Raw genomic sequence first — 21082 nt, forward strand, 5'->3', positions numbered from 1 at the left:
AATTAATTATTGACCAATATTAATTAAACAAATATGATTTCTCCTTTAATATATTATTCTTATAACATATTAATAAATCATAATAACCTCTCTCTTTATTTATTTCTCCAATCAAGTTGCTTTGGTGAAGGCAACCCAAAAGGACCATGCACCATCGGGTCAAGTACATACCAAAATAGTTATGGACTTAGACACTAATCCAACAGTCTCCCACTTGGATAAGTCTAACAACTATTCTGCGTATGACTTCAGATCCTGATCTGCAATTGTAGCTTTCCAAAGCCGCTGTCAACTCTGATCCTATCAGATACGCGTGTCCTTAAGATAAGGGATCATATATTCCTCCATTCTAGATATCATATGAGATATGATTTCAAATCATTCTCTTTGTACTATATCTCGATTCCGATTTATGACGACTGACTAATTGAACAAATCAAATTAGCCCCAGCCCGGCCGAGCATTTACGTTTGTCATCACTAAATCATCGAGGGGCCCAAAGATATCGCTTTTATCCTACTTTGGATAAAAGGAACGGATAAACTTTGATACAATTCTTGCTTGCACTCACGCACCGAATCACACACAACAATATGTTTTATAACACCAAGTTACTAGTGCGTTTACATATTATCAATGTGCAACCGATTCGCAAGATACAACTCACACATCTCGGTTTCAAGAATATAAGATGTTATCGTCTCACCAATCACTCGTGATACAATTCATGGAGTGATCCAAGTGAGCGTGGGTTTAATCCAATGCTCAAATTCATATTCATAAGCACTCATGAACGTTGCAGCAAACATTTGCTTATGTCTAATGTTCTTTAGACAATCCACACACCAATTCACGACAGTCTTCATTCATATCTACTTCCAACATATGAATGACTGTGGCTCGTTCGAATAATATGATTATTCTTAATAAACTCAATTATTCTGGAAGTCAAAACATGCAAATGTGAAACACAAGAATAATACTAATCCCATATGGCCTCAAACCTTTGAGTATAAATAAAACGCCTTTTATTTATCACCATATTGATTACTCATTATTTGTCGTTTCGGGTAATCAACTTCTTACTTGAATTACAACACTTGTCCCATGCTCCTAGCATGCACACAATGTTTACCTATGGTTCTTACTTTGTGAAATATATCACATTGAACACATTTCCAATCATTCTCATTTCACAACTTCAAATCCTTTTCATAAGTGAAAGAATATCAAGTTCTTGCTACTTATAGAATATGCTAGATTCTAACATTCTATGCAACTTATACTTTCGTAATGTCACTGCACAAAAGTCACAAAGACTATTGCCAATGATATTACAAAGTCTTTTATCGGAAATTGTTACAAGAAAATTCCTTAGATATGATGTCTCTCACTCAAAGTACATTCCTTTGAACATCCTTTTGCATAAAAGTTTCTAATCTAGTCATAGATTATCAATATTCAATTCCCAATGTGGATACATTTCCATATTTTCCATATGACAACTTATTCTTAATAGAATCTTATCTATTCCTAATAATGTCGATATGGTCCATCCAATATGAAAACATTTCCATATCTTCCAATACTATACTTCCAACTACTCACAAGCAACCAATCCTCGTCGAACTTGGATTGTCCTTTGATAGTTGTTTAATTATTTTAGTCTAAACCGATTCTAGTCCTTTTTCCCTCTAAATGCACTAGACATTTGGAAAATTTTAGAATGGTCAAACATTAAAGCATTTTCAATCGATCCTATACTCGAAGCGTATGGGACACGACGCATAATGTTTTATTTGCTATGTTCTCAAAATTCGAATTGTGAAGAGGAATGTCGTAATCATAATCGAAATTTTAAGAACACACTATGTACCCTTGACTAAATTTATTAACATTTCTCAACCTAAACCTTTAGATTTGAAATGAAGCATAATATTCTCTCCCTTAATTATAGCAAAACAACCTCTCAACTCTTACAACTTTGCAAAGTATGACTCTTGTTTTCTATAATTAATATTGCTAACCTTGAAATACTTTCCTTAATAATCATACAATTATAACTTTTATGCTCCCACTATCTTGATGATTATTATAAACATAACACTTATGCTCCCACTAGCTTCGACATGTATTCAGAAACAGCTAAACTTTCAGAAAAACAATACTTATTGAATTTCTTAAATTCATGTTTCTAATACTTAATGCTTTGATAATATTTTATCAAGGCCTTTTAAACTTATACACCTTTGCCTTAGATAGCTCATATGTGTGTCTAAACAATTAAGACTAATTGCCAAACCTCACAATTCAAATCATGGAAAGGGATACCGTAACCATAATTGAATTCGAGAATGCAATTTTATAATCACTATCTTCTTAAAATCTTTCTTAGTGAAAGCATTTACTCACAATCATTTTCATGAAGGAGGAAATCTTATGACACTTAGATTTAACGGTGTATTTGTTCCTATTCATGTGAATTTGTCAAAACCAAAGTTTACGAAAAATTCAAACTCATATGGATCGAACTTTCTTGATCTCGATTTCTTGCCTTGATGGTAACACAGCTGCCCACCATGTCTTCCAAGTAGTTAAGCAGCTCACATTTTTTATCAATGTACTTTCCATTGATCAAGGTCCTTGCCTTTTATGCATTCAAATGAGAACTCATAGAAAACATATGCATAATTAACTCAATTGGAACGACATAGAAACAAAATGATGCCAACACGATAGGTCGTGAACCTCAACTCGTGTGCTAGTGATGATTGATAAGGTCTATTTGATTTGTTCTTGAAACTTTTCAAGACCATTAAGACTCCCACTGACTCCTTGACATATAGGATCCTTTTGTCAATAAACATTTCTTGACAAACAAATATTCAAGAGTTAGTGTAGCTTTTATCAAGACTCTTCATAAATTGGTTCTAGTTGGTCTTTGTCTTATCCAAGACATCACAACTTTCCACATTTGATGAATATTATAAACCTTTAATACTTTTCACTCATTGTCACAATCTTAACTTTAAGACTTGTCATTGGAACGAAGTATGATAGACTTCTTGATTTAACCATTTCTTCAATCCTTGATTCATCTTCTTAAACATACAATTGTGCTAAGATTTACTTAGAGGATCAATTGAGATATGGTTCTTAATCATTAAGACCCATCATAAAGCATAAAAGGTACTCTCCCTTCTTCTTAGAATGGAGAAACTTTTATCTTTCTGCCTACTTGATTCTTCTTATTCGTTCTACTATTGATTTAAACCTTTTTTTTTTTCAATTAATCTAGAATTACACTTAATCTTGTAAGTATAATCACATTTACTAAACCTTTAGTAAATCATGATGAATTTCTTTGTTACTCTTATGGTGGACTTGATCAACACGCAACTTTGTGTGCTCGATCTCCTAGTCCTTCACTTGACACTTTGTCAACAAATTATTCTAATTTCCAAATATGAAATTTCTCATTCATCATGCAACCAAGTTGCGTGATTCCAAGTTTCTGTCCAATTGAAACTTGGGCGATGAGAAACTCTCCCTATTTGGTAAATTCTCGACTTTCCATAAGAACCAAATCCATTATTGCTAATATTCAAACATCAATTTTTCATATACGCCATTGCAAGGATAAATAAATAATATAAAATCAAAATTTATTTTATTGCGGAAAAATTTGTCGTTACAATGCAATTCATTGAGAAACTATGCTAATACATCTTTCTTAGCAATCTAATTCTAACTCTAAATAGTAGCTCAAGAATCTAATCTTCGAGAAATGCGGTCGAAATCCATTCCTTCATGGTTAGATTCTGCTCTCTTCTTCCCTTAAGCTTCCTTTCTTTTCTTCGATCCTACAAAACATCAATTGTAATCTTATCACATTATGTATTAAGAAGCTAGAATAGAAGCTTAAAAGAGTTAGTTAATGGATTTTACCTATATTAGAGCCATACGTTTCGACTCTCCCATCTCTTAGATCTCTTAGGTAAATGGGGCAGCTTCGTCTCCAATGCCCTTTCTCTTGGCAATAAAAGCAAATTGACTCTTTTGGAACATGACATGGAACTACTTCAGACATTGCCTTTCTCTTATGATCAAACTTTTCGATCATAGCATGTCTTTCGTTGTCATTGTCTATATCCATAAAGGTCTTGAAGGAAGATTCACCAATCAATTTTGCTTTTCTATTGCGCCAAACCATTGTTGATTCAGCAGCAATAAGCATATAGGTGAGATCTATAAGGTTCACGTCACGGTTCATCATATAGTACTCTCTTACGAACTCACTATATGAGTTAGGAAGTGACTGAAGAAACCAATCAACAGCCATTTCCTCACAGACAACGGATCCCATCATTCTTAACCTATCAATGTGTGACTTCATCCCTAGGACGTGTGCACACACCGACTTTCCTTCTTTATGTTTACTTGCCAAAAGGGCTTGAGTGATCTTGAACTTTTCAAGCCTTTGAACTTGTGGGTTAGGGAGAATAATTGGAGGAGGTGGAGGAAGTGAAGCATGATTTCTTATTCTTCGATCGAATCGTGGAATATCGTCTTCATGTGGAAGGCTTGTTCCACGGGATTTAGGAAAACCATAGTTGTCGAACTCTGACATCTACAAAACGGGAGAAAACGAATTCAAGTTAGTTGAGTGATTGAGTCCTCAGTAAATCACCCAAATGAGTTACTAAGGCTAGGACCCAACACAATATTCTACAACTCGGGAGAGGGATGCTGTAACCCTAATTGCAGAATATTTGAAGGTAAGTGAATGACGATTCACTAATTTCCACCACGAAAAACGAAAAAGAAATTTAAGTTTTAAATCTATGAAAACTCCTAGATCCTTTGAGATTCATTGAACTTTCAATGGCATGTTTAAATCTCGATATGCCCCTCTTGTTTGTGACTGGGATGCCGAGGATCACAAAGCGGGTGTGAATAACCATGCGAATTTACATGGTGCCCTCACATGTTACAGTCACCTATTCTATGTGCCGGTAAACCACACACGCTCCACCGAACTATGACAAACATTAAGTCACCCTTTGCTACCTTTGCTTAGAACCATTTAGTGTGCCGGTAAACCACACACGCTCCACTAACGTCTTCGCAAGGGCACAAAGTGTAATTTCATGGAATTGCATCAATTCAATTTTGCCTAAGTAACTAAGATTGGGAATTTTATGAAAACATTTAGTTACTTTAGTAATTCATTATACTTATAATGGAAGGTTTTGTCCCATCCTACCCGTTCGGCTAACGACCCTCCACTAGTCAAGAGTGCGGTGGGTAAGAGTGGATACCCATTCAATCGACATTTTATAGGCAATTTCCTTAAACACCCCTTATAGACTAGCTTCGTGAATGAGGCCTACTATCGGTAAGACTGACTTTTACTCATACATATATATAGTGTTAGACTTTTAATGTTATATATAGTATAGGGTGTATTTTACACTTTTAAAATATCAGGTGGTCAAATTTAACAATTATACTTTTAATTCAATTAAATTTTAAACCAAAAACTTTATGGATTTTTAAACCTCTTTAAATTATACACCTTAATTAATTAATAAAACCATAAGGGTGTCATTTGAACTTTTTCAAAACTATAATAAGGTTTTAGAATTTAACATTCCTAATTAAACTTTTAATCAACTTTTAAATTCCAAAACTTGAGGGCAAGTTTTGAAACATTTCAAAACATTAGGGTTTAGAATTTAAATATACATCAAAATTAAACAATTAATCAAAATTTAAATTACAAAACTTGAGGGCAAGTTTTGAAACTTTTCAAAACAATTTAGTTTTAATCTTTCTTAAAAATTTCGAATTTATGACATTTAAATTAAAAAAAATTAAATATTAAAACTCTTGATTTAATAATTATCTTGAATTAGACTATTAATTTAATTATTAAATCATAAGAGATTATCTAAATCATGAGGATAATTACCATTTATACATTTAAGATATCCTAATCCCTTAATTATCTCTATAGATTTCGAAAATAAGGATAGGATAATGCAAAATTTATAATTACCATATTTAACAATTAGAGGATAATTACAAGATATGGGATAATCCAAATCCCTAAAATTTAGGATCTTATCTTGGGGAGGAGGCTAATTTCGAAAATCAAGGGATTAAAACAAATCCTAGATTTCGAAATTTAAGGGTTTAAGGAAAGGATTTGAAGATCTTATTCAAACTCTTGCAAATTAGGGTTTGCAAACCCTAATCTCGAAAAAAAAACTTTAGCCTCTTAGGGTTTATTGGCAATAAACCCTAATATGTCAAGTTCATACAATTGAATTTTTTTATACATATTAAGCATCAATACAATAGAAACCAGTCTAGTCTCTGATACCACTGATGAGTTTTGGTCCTAAGAACATCCTATGTGCTCATACAAACCCTAATGCTTGGATCTAGGTTTCTCTATTGTACATGCTTTGAATCCAAGACTATAAACCCTAATATTAGCATATGGAAATCGATATTAACATATAATTAGGTTTAGGATATTACCTTGATTGTTATGTAGCAATAACAATCCCAATTCCTCCTTGACTTGACTTTGGAAGGCTTAGAGTCACAAGTGTCATTCCTCTAATGGCTTACAAACACCAAGAGCAAATGGAGAAGGTATAAAGAGAGAGGAGAGAGGTAGAAACTTGTCCTTAGACGCTCTAGGGATCAAGTGCACGAAATCCTAAGGCCTTAGGGGTCTTTATATAGGGTTGGGATTAGGGTTTCAGTCCTTATCCTTATCTAGTTACTTGCCCATCAAGCAACCATAAGATAAGCCTTGAAAATCCCTATCTCTTGGACCTTGGATGATTTTAAGGATATCCTTATCCTTGAATTTGTCCATCCTTTAACAAGGATAACCATTGCCCTATTTTGCAACTATCACATAATTACAATTCAGCCCCTCTAGTTTAATTAATTACATTTGATCACAAAATTTATTCTTAATTAATTATTGACCAATATTAATTAAACAAATATGATTTCTCCTTTAATATATTATTCTTATAACATATTAATAAATCATAATAACCTCTCTCTTTATTTATTTCTCCAATTAAGTTGTTTTGGTGAAGGCAACCCAAAAGGACCATGCACCATCGGGTCAAGTACATACCAAAATAGTTATGGACTTAGACACTAATCCAACAGTAATGGCTAGACTCACAACTAGAATAGAGCATAGAAGACACTTCCCTTCATGTTCTAATGTTATATAATCACATCATAATATTTAGTATTTCTAGCTACAGTCTGCTTAGTCTTAACGACGACCATGATACTTTATCGATCGCTTCGATCGTCTTTCCTTCGATCTTTTAACTAAAGTCAGATACAACATCGATCATGGTTCTCTGAACCAAGTAACAAACTTAGATTTATTGGAATCGATTCATCATGACCACTAAGGTCAGAATAACAATCATCTTCTTAGTCATTTATCAAAATGATTGTAATGATGGAAGCAAACGAAACAAACTTAACTACTAGTGCCTCAGTAACCTTGTGACTCTTCCTGATCCAAGTGTGAGTCTTGTGCTTCTGGTAACATATGTGTCTACTACTTTTCACACTTACTCATACTCGTCCCAAGAATTGCATCGCAGTTCTCCAAGTCACCATACAAGAAAATCGCACAACATCTTATCGCATTAAGTCATATAACATAATTAGGGATTGTATTACTTCTTGAAAATGATTACAATGTCATTCAAGTTCACCATACATCATGGCCTTTTTCTATCAGGTTACATAACATAATACTATCTATATAGGATGACTATTTCATATCTTGGACTCGGGACAAGCAACTCCTTATTCTTAATTTTCTGAAGTGTCATCTGCTTCATCAAGAATCATCTGGAATGCTCTTGCCTTTGGATTTGTGGAGCATTTGGCCTTGCTGCTTCATTTCTCTTTGGACAGTCATTCCTAAGATGCTCTGCTTCTCCACACTTGTAACACACACTTTCGGTGTAATTACTGACATAGTGACCAATATTTCCAAAGTTGAAGCAAGTAACTTCATTGGTTCATCTCCTAAATTCTTTCTTCCTGCACTTCTCACACCACTTGGCTTTAGTGTTATCCCCAGACCTCTTGTCGTTGGGTCTGGAATTTGAAAACCTACTCTTTTTATCGGGCCTTGACTATCACTCAAACTTCCTTTTATCTATGGTTTCAGCTTTCTCCAAACCTTTCTCCCTTATCTGGGTCTTTACATTCCTAGCCACTTAAATGGTTGCTTTCAGAATGGTCGCTAGCTTCATCGTTGGACCAAAATTCGTTCGTAGTCCCATAGAAAACTTGTTTACCTTGGAAAGTTCGGTAGGGACCAAGTTAGAAACTAGCTTCTTCTTTTCAGTGAAAGTTGTAACATACTCACTGACACTCATCTTGCCTTTCTTTAGATTCTGGAATACATTATTGATCTCTAGAAGATCTTGTTCACAATAGTATTGCAGTTATAACTCTTCAAGGAAGTTCTCCCAAGACATTTTAATGGCTTCTTCTTTCGGTATAGTACCAACTAATAGCTTCCACCAGCTTAGTACTCTAATCTTCAATTGTCTTAATGTAAGGACAATCTTCTGCCTGTTGCTACAACCACAACTTTCAAACACCATCTCTATTTCAAAGATCCAGTCCATTACTTCCACCAGTGTTGAGTTACCAGAAAGACTTGGTGGTTTGGAAGCCATGAAGTCTTTGTACTTGCATCCATCCTTTTCAATTTCCTTATCAGGATTGTTCCTCCTAACCCTTCGTGGTTAAGCTTGGCAAACAGTCCAAATATAGTTTCCTTCCTTTGGCTATTCCTCATTCAACTCAGGTTGCACAACTGGTACAGTAGGTTCATCCCTATTATCCAGTAGCATTTTGTATCACCTCATCCATTTACTCGGCTAACATGACATGAATTATTACTTGGACTCCTGTCATCATGACAGGTTCAACTATTGGCACGTATTTAGGTGCACACTCATTCGTACGAGGCTATGTTTGTCGGTTTCCATTACCGTTTCCTAATCCACTTTGTATCTTTACCATGATGTTATCTACACCGGAACAACCGTTCAGGGTCTCAGAATTGAGAATACATTATGATAGAGAAGATTCTACTTATGTTTAGACACATGATCCTCCTTATTACCCCCTAAAAGTTATATGGCAATTTTAATACAGTAATTAAACATTTAGAATCCTAGACACCTAATGTTTCATAATCCATGTCAGCAACATGCCTTAAATATAGTCAAGTAATAGCAAGTTAGGAAACCTAAAGCATGTTGTTAATCATTTAGCACATAGCAACAAATTAGGCACCTTATCCTAAAGTAAGCTAGTGTTTGTGTCAATTCAGGTATACTAAAAATAAAATTGACACACGCCTCACGACCATTGCTTAGAATTCTAAGTTTAAGTATAGATTTTCTCAAATATTTCTAGTTCGATTAAAGTAATGCTTTGATACCAACTGTAACATCACCATTTTCATAGTCAGAAAATACATTTTTATTTATGCTTATTTTAAAACATAGTTTATTTATAACTGCTGAACTTTTCCCATAAAAGTATTTATGAGGAAACATTTTTCATTGATTTATTTAAAAACTTGGGATGTCATAACTGACAAATGAAACATAAACGTAAACATAAACATAGTCACTACTGACCTTAAAACATTTAATGGCTTATATTTCATTGAATCTCATCATCATATCCAAACATCATATATACCTACGTATCGATACATGTGATAAAAAGAAACTAAGAGGATCGGGTTGGGAAACATGAAGAGTACATAGGATTTTCAACTGTAACACCCGTTTCTGCAAGTACATCTCTTAAAACTTTAATTTTATTTTATTTTGGAAAATGGGTCCTACGCGGAGCGTAAGTAATCACCTACACATGATGTAGGTCATCAAAATCATAACGGGGACTTAGGTCCCTACAGGAGACGTAAAGCTTGGTACGCCATGTACAAAAACGACATGTCAATCCGACTTGGAACGAATGAGATATGAATGTTTTAAATTTTTCACAAAAATCGGTTCCGACCCCTAAAAGTGGTTCCGGTTTACTCGGATCCGATGAACCCAAACCCGGATAAAATCATTCTTTAAACCCGGAACCGGAACCAGTTTTATATATTTTGGTTCCAGTCCGATTCCAATTACAGTCCGATTTTAATCTCATCCCTAGTTTCCACATGTTATAAACTAGTTTATATATATAATTAAAAAAACAAGAAAAAAAACTACACAAAATAAATGAGCTCAAATCTTACCAGTTTAATTAAACATATTGAAACCTATTTACATTACTTGGCTATACCAATGTCCAGCTAATACCGGTTATAAGCCTATAAATGGACCAAATTTGTCTATCGACTTCAAGCATCCAAATTATACGAGGACCAAATTTGTCTATCGACTTCAAGCATCCAAATTATACGACATGTCAGTAGTCCTTCATGTAGGCTTTATGCTTATAAAGTTTGTGTGGTTAGTGTTTATTGTTAATTTTTTTATAGGATATTATAATATATAACTTGTTATATATCATATAATATTTTTTTAATATATATATATATATATATATATATATATATATATATATATATATATATATATATATATATATATATACACACACACTAGCCGTCTACCCGCGCAATGTGATGGGCGACGAATAGTTTGTTTCGGCAATTCGTTTTTTTTTTCGGGACGAAAACTAAGAATCTAGGAAACCACATGGACCATTTGTATAAATTTGTTTAAAACATATTAAAATTTTCATTAATTTTAATCATCTAGTTGTAATAACTAAAAAAGACAAACGCAAAACAACATACATGTAGTTACTAATGGTTGATTGTATAATCACGCAATATTTCTTTATACATCAGATTTGAGGTATAGACTTTGTCATCGTTGAACCTTTTGCAGGATTCACTAATACATTTATATTATCACATGATGTCCCTCTAGACACTGCAACATAAAGTTTCCTATGTGACAAAATAGTTTTTGGTCGATGATTAGTTTTTGTTTAGGCGAACGTCAATTAATTCCATTTCGGTGAGTAGTTTCTTGTTGTCTATTAGCTTCATTTTGACAGACAATGATAATTTCCTTATAAACATGTGATATTACAAAGAACATGAAATGCATCAACATATATCTAAATTTACGTTATGGTTTAAGGTTTAAGAGTTATGGTTTAAGGTGTAGGGTTTAGATGATAAGTGTTAGTAGCAGGGTCATAGGTGGCGTTTTTAATGTGGGGATGATGTGACCGATAGTTTTCTTTAAAACAAATAGTTTACTCTTTTGAAGAATGACATTATTTTTTTCAATTAATAGTTGTTTGTTACTATCTTTAAGACTTTTGTATCGATATATAATTAACAAAAAAACAAAAAATGACAACGAATGTTTGAGCAATCTACTTTATTAGGGTAGATACAATGTATTCATGAAAGATGCAACTTAAAAATGTAAATATAAAATGAAACTAAATCAAATAAGATTCAGTTTATTCACTTTCGATTATTGAGTCTAGTTAAATAGACAAATTCAAATCAAGTTTTCTTTATTAAATAAAAAGAATATTCCAAAAAACAAACAAAAAAAAACGAAGCTCATTCGGTTGGGTTGGTTTTGATTTTTTTGACAACACATAGCAATGTCGACTAAATAATTATATTAGTCAATGGATTTTTAGGCATCAAATCTCATGAAAAAAATGTCACAAAATCACGTTTTTTTTTCATAAAATACATTTTTATTTTTTATGACAATATAACGATACAATATAACAATACATATATAGAATTTGGAAATTTAAAACAAAAAAAAAAACAAAAAACAAAAAAGAAACTGAAGATGATCTTTTTTAAAAGAAATAGACATTCAGAACACTTGTGTAAATATTTATTTTGACTAAAATCACAATCATTCACATAGAAAGCAACATAAATATTTATTACGTTTTAATCGTTTCTTAAACAAGGAACTCCATCGTATTCTCACACTTAACAAAACATAAGATTGAATTTTTAATATCCAATGATCTTAGACTTTGCTTATTAATGATAATCTTATTGTCGATTTCAAGCTAAAGCCCACAATGTTTTTGCTCAATGGTGATTACAAAAATGTTGAAAAAAGCATTCTAGTTATTGATTATCGAAGAAAGCATTATGAAGTTACAAGCAAACAGAGATGCAAACAAAAAAAGGTTTTAAATAATAATAATAATAATAAACTTATTACCAGTCCCCAAGAAAGGAAAATACATATTTTTTTCAGTGTTGTTGGGGGTTTCTTGCGTGGGTTGTCTTTTGGCGTGTGTTTCTTTGGTTTCTTTTCCTGGCTAGCTGGTGCTCTCTTTACAGTTAAGGTGTTTGCATCTATTACTACATGTGCTGTTCTTTGGCTCCCTCGATTTGTTTGTCAGTTTTTGCCCCAATGTTGCTGTTTCTTGCTTTGCTTTTTTCCATTTTGCCCCTAGTTACTATTAGGATTGCTGTCATGTTGGTTTTTTTACTGTCTTGCCCCTTTGCATTGTTCAGATTTTCCCCTTAGCGCCTTTTACTGTTGATCTCTGATGGTTTGGGATTGGTGGTGATTTGTGTTGCCTGTGGCTTGTGTATGTCTGGTGCTGGTTCTTTTTACCCTCGCTTTGGTTTGGTGTTTCAGAACTATTGGTTCTCTATAACTATGTTTTCCTTTTCTTTGGGCTTAGTGTTGTTGGTGTTTTTGTTGTCTTTACTATGTTCTGCCCCTAGCTGGCTTTTATTTATTCTGTTGTTTGTTTTGCCTTTAAAAAAAACATATTCTTTGCTAAGCTCAAAAGCAGTATAGTGGTAGCTATTCTTAGTTGGCTCCACCCACAGAAAACACAAACTCTATCGAAACTGAATTCTATTTTCTACTACAATATATGGTTGGCTGCTCCCATCACTACTTCATAACTACTGGTGTAACAAAGACAATACATGCCAACATTGAAAGAATGACAATATTTTCTTCTTTTTAATGCAATGTCATGATATTGTGGTCTAGAAAGACAATAATTACCTCTTTTCGGTCGTTTTTGTTTCCAACAACATTAGCATTGATGTTTCTCAGCAATGTAAATATTAATAAAGACAAGGAACATTATTCAAGTGATAATAAAAAAGGTACATATTAGGAGTGAGTAAAACTAACATAAAAACTAAAACCAAGAAACCTCCAAAGTTGGTAAAGAAAATCATGGATAACTTTATTGATAAAAAAACCAGCCACGGTTTTTTAAAATAGATAAATGTACAATAATTTTCTTATCATTTCCCTTCTTTCTTCTTTGGGTTTCTCTTCTTTGCATCAAAAATATAGAAAAAAACATAGATCACATACTGTGTAGGATCATATCGGACATTAGGAATCACATACTTTATCAACATGCATACCTCCATAAAAAAATCCTAGGAGAGTGGAATCAATTTGAAACTTGAAATATGGAAAACAAGAAATCCGAGCTTGAATGCTCTATGAACCAGATCAGCAAAGCCCTTGGGAAAAAAAGCTATTGTGCAATTCGTGAAATTCGAAATCAAAGAGGTTTCATTCTGTTTTTTCAAACACACACATATAAAGATATACAGAAAGGGCGATCAGGGTGTTTTACCTATTTTGAGTCGATATAGAGTAGCAGGAGTGTTTGCGGAACATCAAATTCATGTAAAGCACTGAAAAGAGACAAAAACACATTTATTATAAATCATGCGATGGATTCCTATAAAAACAAACTTTGAGAATATCAAAACTCAAATACCTTGATCTATATGGAACAACAAGATAGTAATTGCCATCTTTTTTAAGAATTGTATGCCATTAAACTGGAATCTGGAAAAACCATTTATGGCACCTGGTCGAATTCATGAAATTAGAGTAATTGCCATCTTTTTTAAGAATTATATTTATGCAAAATACATGAAATTAGAGTAATTTGTATTTTTAGAACAACATATACCTTATTTACACCATCATTTTTCCAGTATTAGTGTTGAGTAGTACAAAATCGAATTCATGAACATAGTATGTGTTATAACTAATAAAAAAATCGAATTTATAAGTAGTTGAGTAATAAAAATGTGATGCACATTATCAAAATCATTACCTGGTAAATGTTTTCTTAAGTAGATAAAAGGTAGCACCACCATCGTTTTCTGGTGGTGACAGCCATGTCAGTGGGTGTGTGAAGGTTACTCCACCATCTCTATGTACATTTAGATACTATATTTTATGAAGAACATGGATATTAGGTTTTAGATTCGCGTCACTGAAGACCTATTTGGCTACTTCGATTGCAGTAGAGAGAATCACAGGCGGAGGTCGACAAGCATGAAAGAGAGGGATAGGATTTAGGGTTTCTAAAGAAAGAAGTAGGGTGGGAATAAGTTTCGTCGTTGGTAGTTATGGTTTATGGAGGTGCGATGGTTGTGACAGATAGGGTTGCTGGAGGTGAGCTAGTGGTCAGATGATGGTGTGTTGGCCTTGGTTGTAGGAATGATGGAAAAGAGAACGTTTTTGCTAATCGGTTCCACATACTCCTTCAAGGTTTCCAGAAGAACAACCTATTGAACAATTAAGGAGAGATATGATGATAGTAAATAGTGGTGACAGAGAGACGAAGATGGATGTGCAATGGTGGTTAAGCGGCTGTCGAGATCAGGGTTTCTAGAAAATGAGAGAGAACACATTAATATTTGTGGTTTCTTTCCGAATTTCATTGAGTTTTCAAATTTGAATAAATTTTTTTACATAAAATTCGGGGAATTTGAAAGAGACTTTCAACTAAATTAGATAATACTGAAATATGAGAACAGATATGAGACGCGCCACAATAAAATAAGATATATATATATATATATATATATATATATATATATATATATATATATATATATATATGCATTGTTGTGGATGTTTGTAATTACTGTATTATCATTTGGACGACATAAATTATAATATTATTTTATTAGTGGTTACTTGTATTATTAGCTTAATGGTTTGGACGTCTTAAAAAAATAATATTATTATATTCAATCTATTGATAGAAATATGTAGATTTATTTTATAAGATAGTAAAGATAATATATATATATATATATATATATATATATATATATATATATATATATATATATATATATATATATATATATATATATATATATAGAGAGAGAGAGAGAGAGAGAGAGAGGTAAATTTTATTAAGAACTTAAAGATTTTGCGGGAACTCAAGAACTCGTAATTCGCTCATCATTTTTCAAAACCGAAAACACATTTACACTCCTAGACCAACGACTAAGGCATATCCATGGTCCAAAAAAAAAGATTTGACAATTTTTTTTTTGAAATGTGCATGCATGCACAATTGGCAGTTATATGAACTGCAGATGTATGATTATCCTTAGTAATATTGATAATCATCAGTTATATGATGTCACACCCCCAAACCAGAACGACGGAATCGTTCGAGGGCGGATGACTTCATGTAGTATCGAAACAGTTGAATACATAGTAAAGAAAGTAAACACAACCAACATATATATAATTGAAAAAGTTACATCGTTTGTAGGTATTACAGGTTCCAAAATATCAATTACAATATGTTGTCAAAATAAAATTAAACTAACGCCGCAACGTCCCTTCTTCAAAAGCAGTAGTTTACCTGTATTACTGAATCCCTGAGAAATACAAGGAGTTTTGAAAGAGTAGGTCAGCATTTAAGCTGGTGAGTTCATAAGTATTTAGTGACAATGTTTAAATAAAATCAAATGAAATTTGTTTGCAGATGTTTCGAAAGACTCCTAGGAAATCCAATATTTCCTACTAGTATAAAAGTAGTCTTCTACAAAGACTCGACTGTTTTGAAGGTTTTCTTTTATAAATCCAATATCCGTTCATAAGTGTGTGGTAGTTTAAAAGTTCCAACACTGAAATGCAATCGTGTTTTTCATGCCTAGAGTATTTGTGTAAGTATAAAAGCACTAAGGCATTTGATAACCCGGTAAATCAATAAGTTCTTAATACTCCATGTGAGTTTTATAACCATACTAATGACCCAGACTGCCTGTAACAACGTTCTTCAAGCGTTGAAATGTTATGACATTTGTCATCTCAGGCCTGCAGGCCTAGCTGTAGCTAACAACTTACGTGCGGGATTGTCAATCCCGTATAGATCTATACACAAGTATCACGCTCCCCCTACAAGGGATTATGGTATATAATACAGGACTTAAAATGCATACTCGAAGGTACGTGAAATGTTTCACAAAACTTAGTATAAAACAGATTTACGTATGAAAATGTCCATTTGTTCCTGAATATGAAAGTATCTCTTTGATATAGTATTTCTAGTATGTAAATGTTCATGATTTCCTCGTAAACTATACCTATTATAGTTATTCAAAGTGTGTGTTTCGTTCGTATAGTAAATCCTAGTGTAATGCTCACTTGTTATGTAAAGTATAACATCTAAAGTAACATAAATGATCACATATACTTCAAGTATAAATAAAGGGTTTGATTCGCATATATATATATATATATATATATATATATATATATATATATAAATGTTTTATTTCCAAAAGACAAGATGTTATCGTGAATATATATTGCATACAAAAGTTCACATGTAGTAGTTATGAATCACATATGATTCACTTGATAGAAAAGAGTATATATTGAAACTTTATGTTACACACGATAATAACCGTGTGTTTACTTGTATTCCCCCCCCCCCTTAAAAGTGTATAAAAAGCAGTGATAAACATTTGAAAGTATAGTTTATAGGGGTATGAACTCACTTGATTGATTGGGGAAAATGAGATGAAAATCGAGCAGAACTTCAGCTTGTGAAAGTCGATTTTCTCGGGATTCTCGGGAATCTCGGGAGAGTAGAACCTTCCTTCGGAACTTGAGTGTGAAAACCGGGGCTTCGGGAGGGCTTCGGGAGCTTAACCACATAGTTTCAGCACGAGAGAGGGAAGAATGGAGCACCTAAACCCGACACCCCAAGAGTTCTATTTATAGGGGGTATTTTTGAGTGCCACGTCGTGTCAAGGGTGTGCCACGTCGTGGGGAGCAATTCTATCCTCTACCATTGATGGGACGCCCTCAGTCACTTGCCGGGTCGCGGCAAAACAGTGTCATGTCGTGGCAAATCTCACAGCCTCGAATTTTGGACCTCGAACTTGTAAAATCCATAACTTTCGCGTACGAGCTCCATTTTCGACGTTCTTTATATGCACACGTAGCTAAAAATATGATCTACAACTCTCGTTTAGACTGCAGCGACAAATTTTGAATTTATTTTTAATTATTTATTTTTAACGGGCCGGGACACGAAAAGTCCGTATAAAATCCATAACTTCTTCATCCGATGTTCGTTTTCGTCAGAATTTTCGCCGTTGCGCTACTAATGTTGAGACCTTCGATTCTCATTTAGGTTGTTTTGGTCAAAAGTCTCTCGAGCTCTATTTCGATTTTTTTTAGCTGTCTACTGCTATATTCGGATCTTGAAAAATCATAACTTCCTCAAACGAAGTCAGATTTGGACGTTCTTTTTGTGTACGCTCATGGTTTAATGTTATCTATAACTTTCATTTAGATACTTAAGGCTAAATGCTATTGTATTGAAACTTCGTGTTTTTCGTTTAATCGGTGTTGTCAGTTTTGTCGGAAATCTTAGAATGGTCATAACTTCTTCGTTATAACTCAGATTTTAGTGTTCTTAGTATTTCTGTAAACCTTGACACAATATCTAACATAATAGGTATTCTTATAAAGACTTTTACATATTTAATTCTCGAAGTTAATTTCATTATTTCAAAGGTAGCTACAATATTTGACTTTTTAGGTCATTATATAAAGTCGAAATATCGGGTTGTCACATATGAGCTGCAGCCGTATGATTATCCGTAGTAATATTGACAATCAATAGTTATATGGATTGTGTGTCCAGTCCATATAAGTGCTGATTATCAATATTACTACGGATAATCATGTGTCCCGCAGTTCATATAACTGTTGATTGTGTATACATGCACATTTCAAAAAAAATTGTTAGAGTTTTTTTTGAGCCTATATATGGTTACACGCACCATTTAAAGAAGATTTATGGGCTTAGTTATGAAAAATGATAAGCGGATTACGAGTTCCCACAAATCTTTAAGTTTTCACAACAACTCACCATATATATATATATATATATATATATATATATATATATATATATATATATATATATATATATATATATATATTCACTAAAGTTGTCCAAAAAGTGAATCAAAACTTGATCCAGTAAAAAAATTAATCATCAAAGTTTTTTCCGAGAATTTTCTTTTATGAATCACGTTATTTTTGTATCACGTAATGATTCATTTTGTTGACTGACCAAAGAACATGCAAATGATGCAATTCTTACTCTTCCTGCTACCAAATATTTTACTTTATATTTGATCTTGATTATATATATATATATATATATATATATATATATATATATGTGTGTGTGTGTGTGTGTGTGTGTGCGCGCTTGTATAAAGGTTTTTATTGAATGAGTGAGTCTGACTTAAGTTGTAAAGAAAAGAAAAAAAATACAAAGATATAAGGGTGGAAACGTGTGGTATCGTCTGCAAGATTGGGATGGGTGAGGTTGCAAGGCGGTACCGGTGAAAAAACCTCCCTGAACTTTATAGGTACCGTAGAAATCTCTCGATTCGGGTTCCCATGTTGAATGTGATAAAAAAAATAAGAAGAAAAACGAGATACAGGGAGTATTCCAATTGAGGTGGCATTCATGGTGCTTGGGAATAGCACCCCGATCTTTAGGTATCGACAAACAAGGTAGGATGTTTTGGGATGACATTGTCTACCTTGAAGGATAAAAATTATATGATTAAGACAAAATAAACATGTATAAATAATTTATTGGATATTAACACAAAAGTTTTTAAGTTTGTCAAAAATTGACGATTTTATCACATATATAATGCATACATACAAGACTCATATTTAACACCTCAGTAGGCCTATATAAGCTTATAGCCCTTATCATAAAGACATGTTAGACTTCCAACCAACTCAGAGTCAACACCTCAGTGGGCCTGTAGGCATAAAACCCTTATCCCAAAGACCTATTAGACTTCCAGTTATCCTATTAATGGCATTGAAGGCTTACAACTAACTCCCCTTATGATCAATACATACCAAGCAAATAAACTAACCAATTTAGCACACAATCACACCCTATTAGTACCCATCCAACCTACCACTCTAGATATACAATGTCATACATGATATAGTGATAAAACCACCTGACTTAAAATATGAATAATCAGACGTTCACGTACTCAAATGGATATGCAACATAAACCACCTAAATAACAATCAGAGGTCAAACCTCAGTATACAACTTGAATCCCCCAAACTTGACCAAAAATCAACTTGGTCAAAAACTTAACGATAATGTTCAACGTGTCGCGAATAGCTAATGGGGGCGTCACGATCACAAGGCTAAAATACAGTCGCGAATCCAGTCCAACACTCACATCACGACCTAACTTCGTCACATCACGCTTTATGATGTGGAAGCCTTTTTCTCATTAAGCACTTAATCCATTCATATCAAGGCTTAAAATTTCAGATCCAAATCTATCAAAGGACTTAATGGATAAAGTTTATAACTTTATCTATATCCATAACCCAATCAAACATAATCTGCAACTATAACTCATAAATATCCCAAAAATGAGTTGAATCCTTTAATGGAAACAAGAAACTCAAAATGCACTCCTAAGGTTCTAAGCAAGTCTAGAAATCATCCAAAGTTAAAAAATAGTCTCGGAGTTCTCCAAACTCCAAGAACTTCATAAAAGGACCAAATGTGATCAAAATCTCTTCACAAGTCTATATCCAAGAATGAAAATGAATAAATCATGGAGCTTTAAGACTCACAATGCAAATAGAGGGTTTGGAAGGTGGAAACTTCAACTGGAATCATTTTCCAAGATCCACACGCTTTCTTCTTCTTCTTCAAGATTCTCAAAAACATACCAAGAATCTTTTAAAGGCATAATAGAAGCCTAGGGTTATGTTATGGAGATGGAGATGGGTGTTAAGATAGAACTCTAAAAGTTAGCATCATTATATAGGGCCCAAGGCCTCATACCTAAGGTTTGGGCTATGGTGGCTTCGCGTCGCGACCTATACATGGTCGCGTTGCTACTTATCGGCGTAACTAACGTCGTAACATCAAAAGGCTTCGTCTTACTTAGCCAAAAACCCCAATTCTCAATTTTAATTCAAACTTTAACACCTATTTTCATGTATGAATTTTACTTTTAAATTTTGAAAAGTTTGGATGGCCACGACATAGTGAATGGATCACTACGACATGTCATTGCTGCATAAAACATGTGTTTCATTTAGGCACCACGACGTGGTCACTATATGGCCACGACGTGGTGATAACAGAATGCGAAAACCTTAGATTTTGCGAGCTTTGAGCCTTATTTAAGAATATAGTGGCTAGGGTTTCATACACCCTCAACCTCCATCACTCCTTTTGACCTCAAGACAAAACCCTAGCCCTTCTTCAAGTTCTTGAGCTCATCCTTGGTGTTTTTGTGACATTTGAAGGAAGAAGAAGAATAAGTTCTAGTGCAAGGAATCATCAAGCAACTCATATCCACCCTTGTTGGCATCTTTTGGACCTTTGTAAGTCATCAATACTTGATCTTTTTGGTTCGTTTCTTATATTTCTAGGATTATTTGCATGTTTTGGTTCATAGTTAAGATTTGAATGGTTGAATGAGATAAATTTTGCAAGTTTGTGACTCACCAAGGTTCCTTGAGCAGAATATCTTCTAGGTCTAGAGGTTAGACGATAATTTTGAATCATGCATGTGGTTTAAGTCATTTTTTCCATATTTTGGCCTACCTTGAGTGAGGGACATGCA

The 21082-nt window shown here is 33.4% G+C and overlaps 1 long non-coding RNA gene across 1 annotated transcript; it reads right to left on the minus strand.

Annotated features, from left to right (window-relative positions):
* Positions 1-12263: 12263 nt before the first annotated feature.
* LOC145090879 (uncharacterized) lies at positions 12264-14817 on the minus strand. Its single transcript, XR_013701808.1, has 3 exons — positions 14227-14817; positions 13882-13974; positions 12264-13795 (listed from the first exon to the last, which is right to left on the minus strand). It is a non-coding gene; the product is annotated as an uncharacterized LOC145090879 (long non-coding RNA).
* Positions 14818-21082: the final 6265 nt, after the last annotated feature.

Source organism: Lactuca serriola, chromosome 2 (assembly GCF_051521515.1).
Source record: "Lactuca serriola cultivar US96UC23 chromosome 2, Lser_US96UC23_V15, whole genome shotgun sequence".
Taxonomy (NCBI): Eukaryota; Viridiplantae; Streptophyta; class Magnoliopsida; order Asterales; family Asteraceae; genus Lactuca; species Lactuca serriola.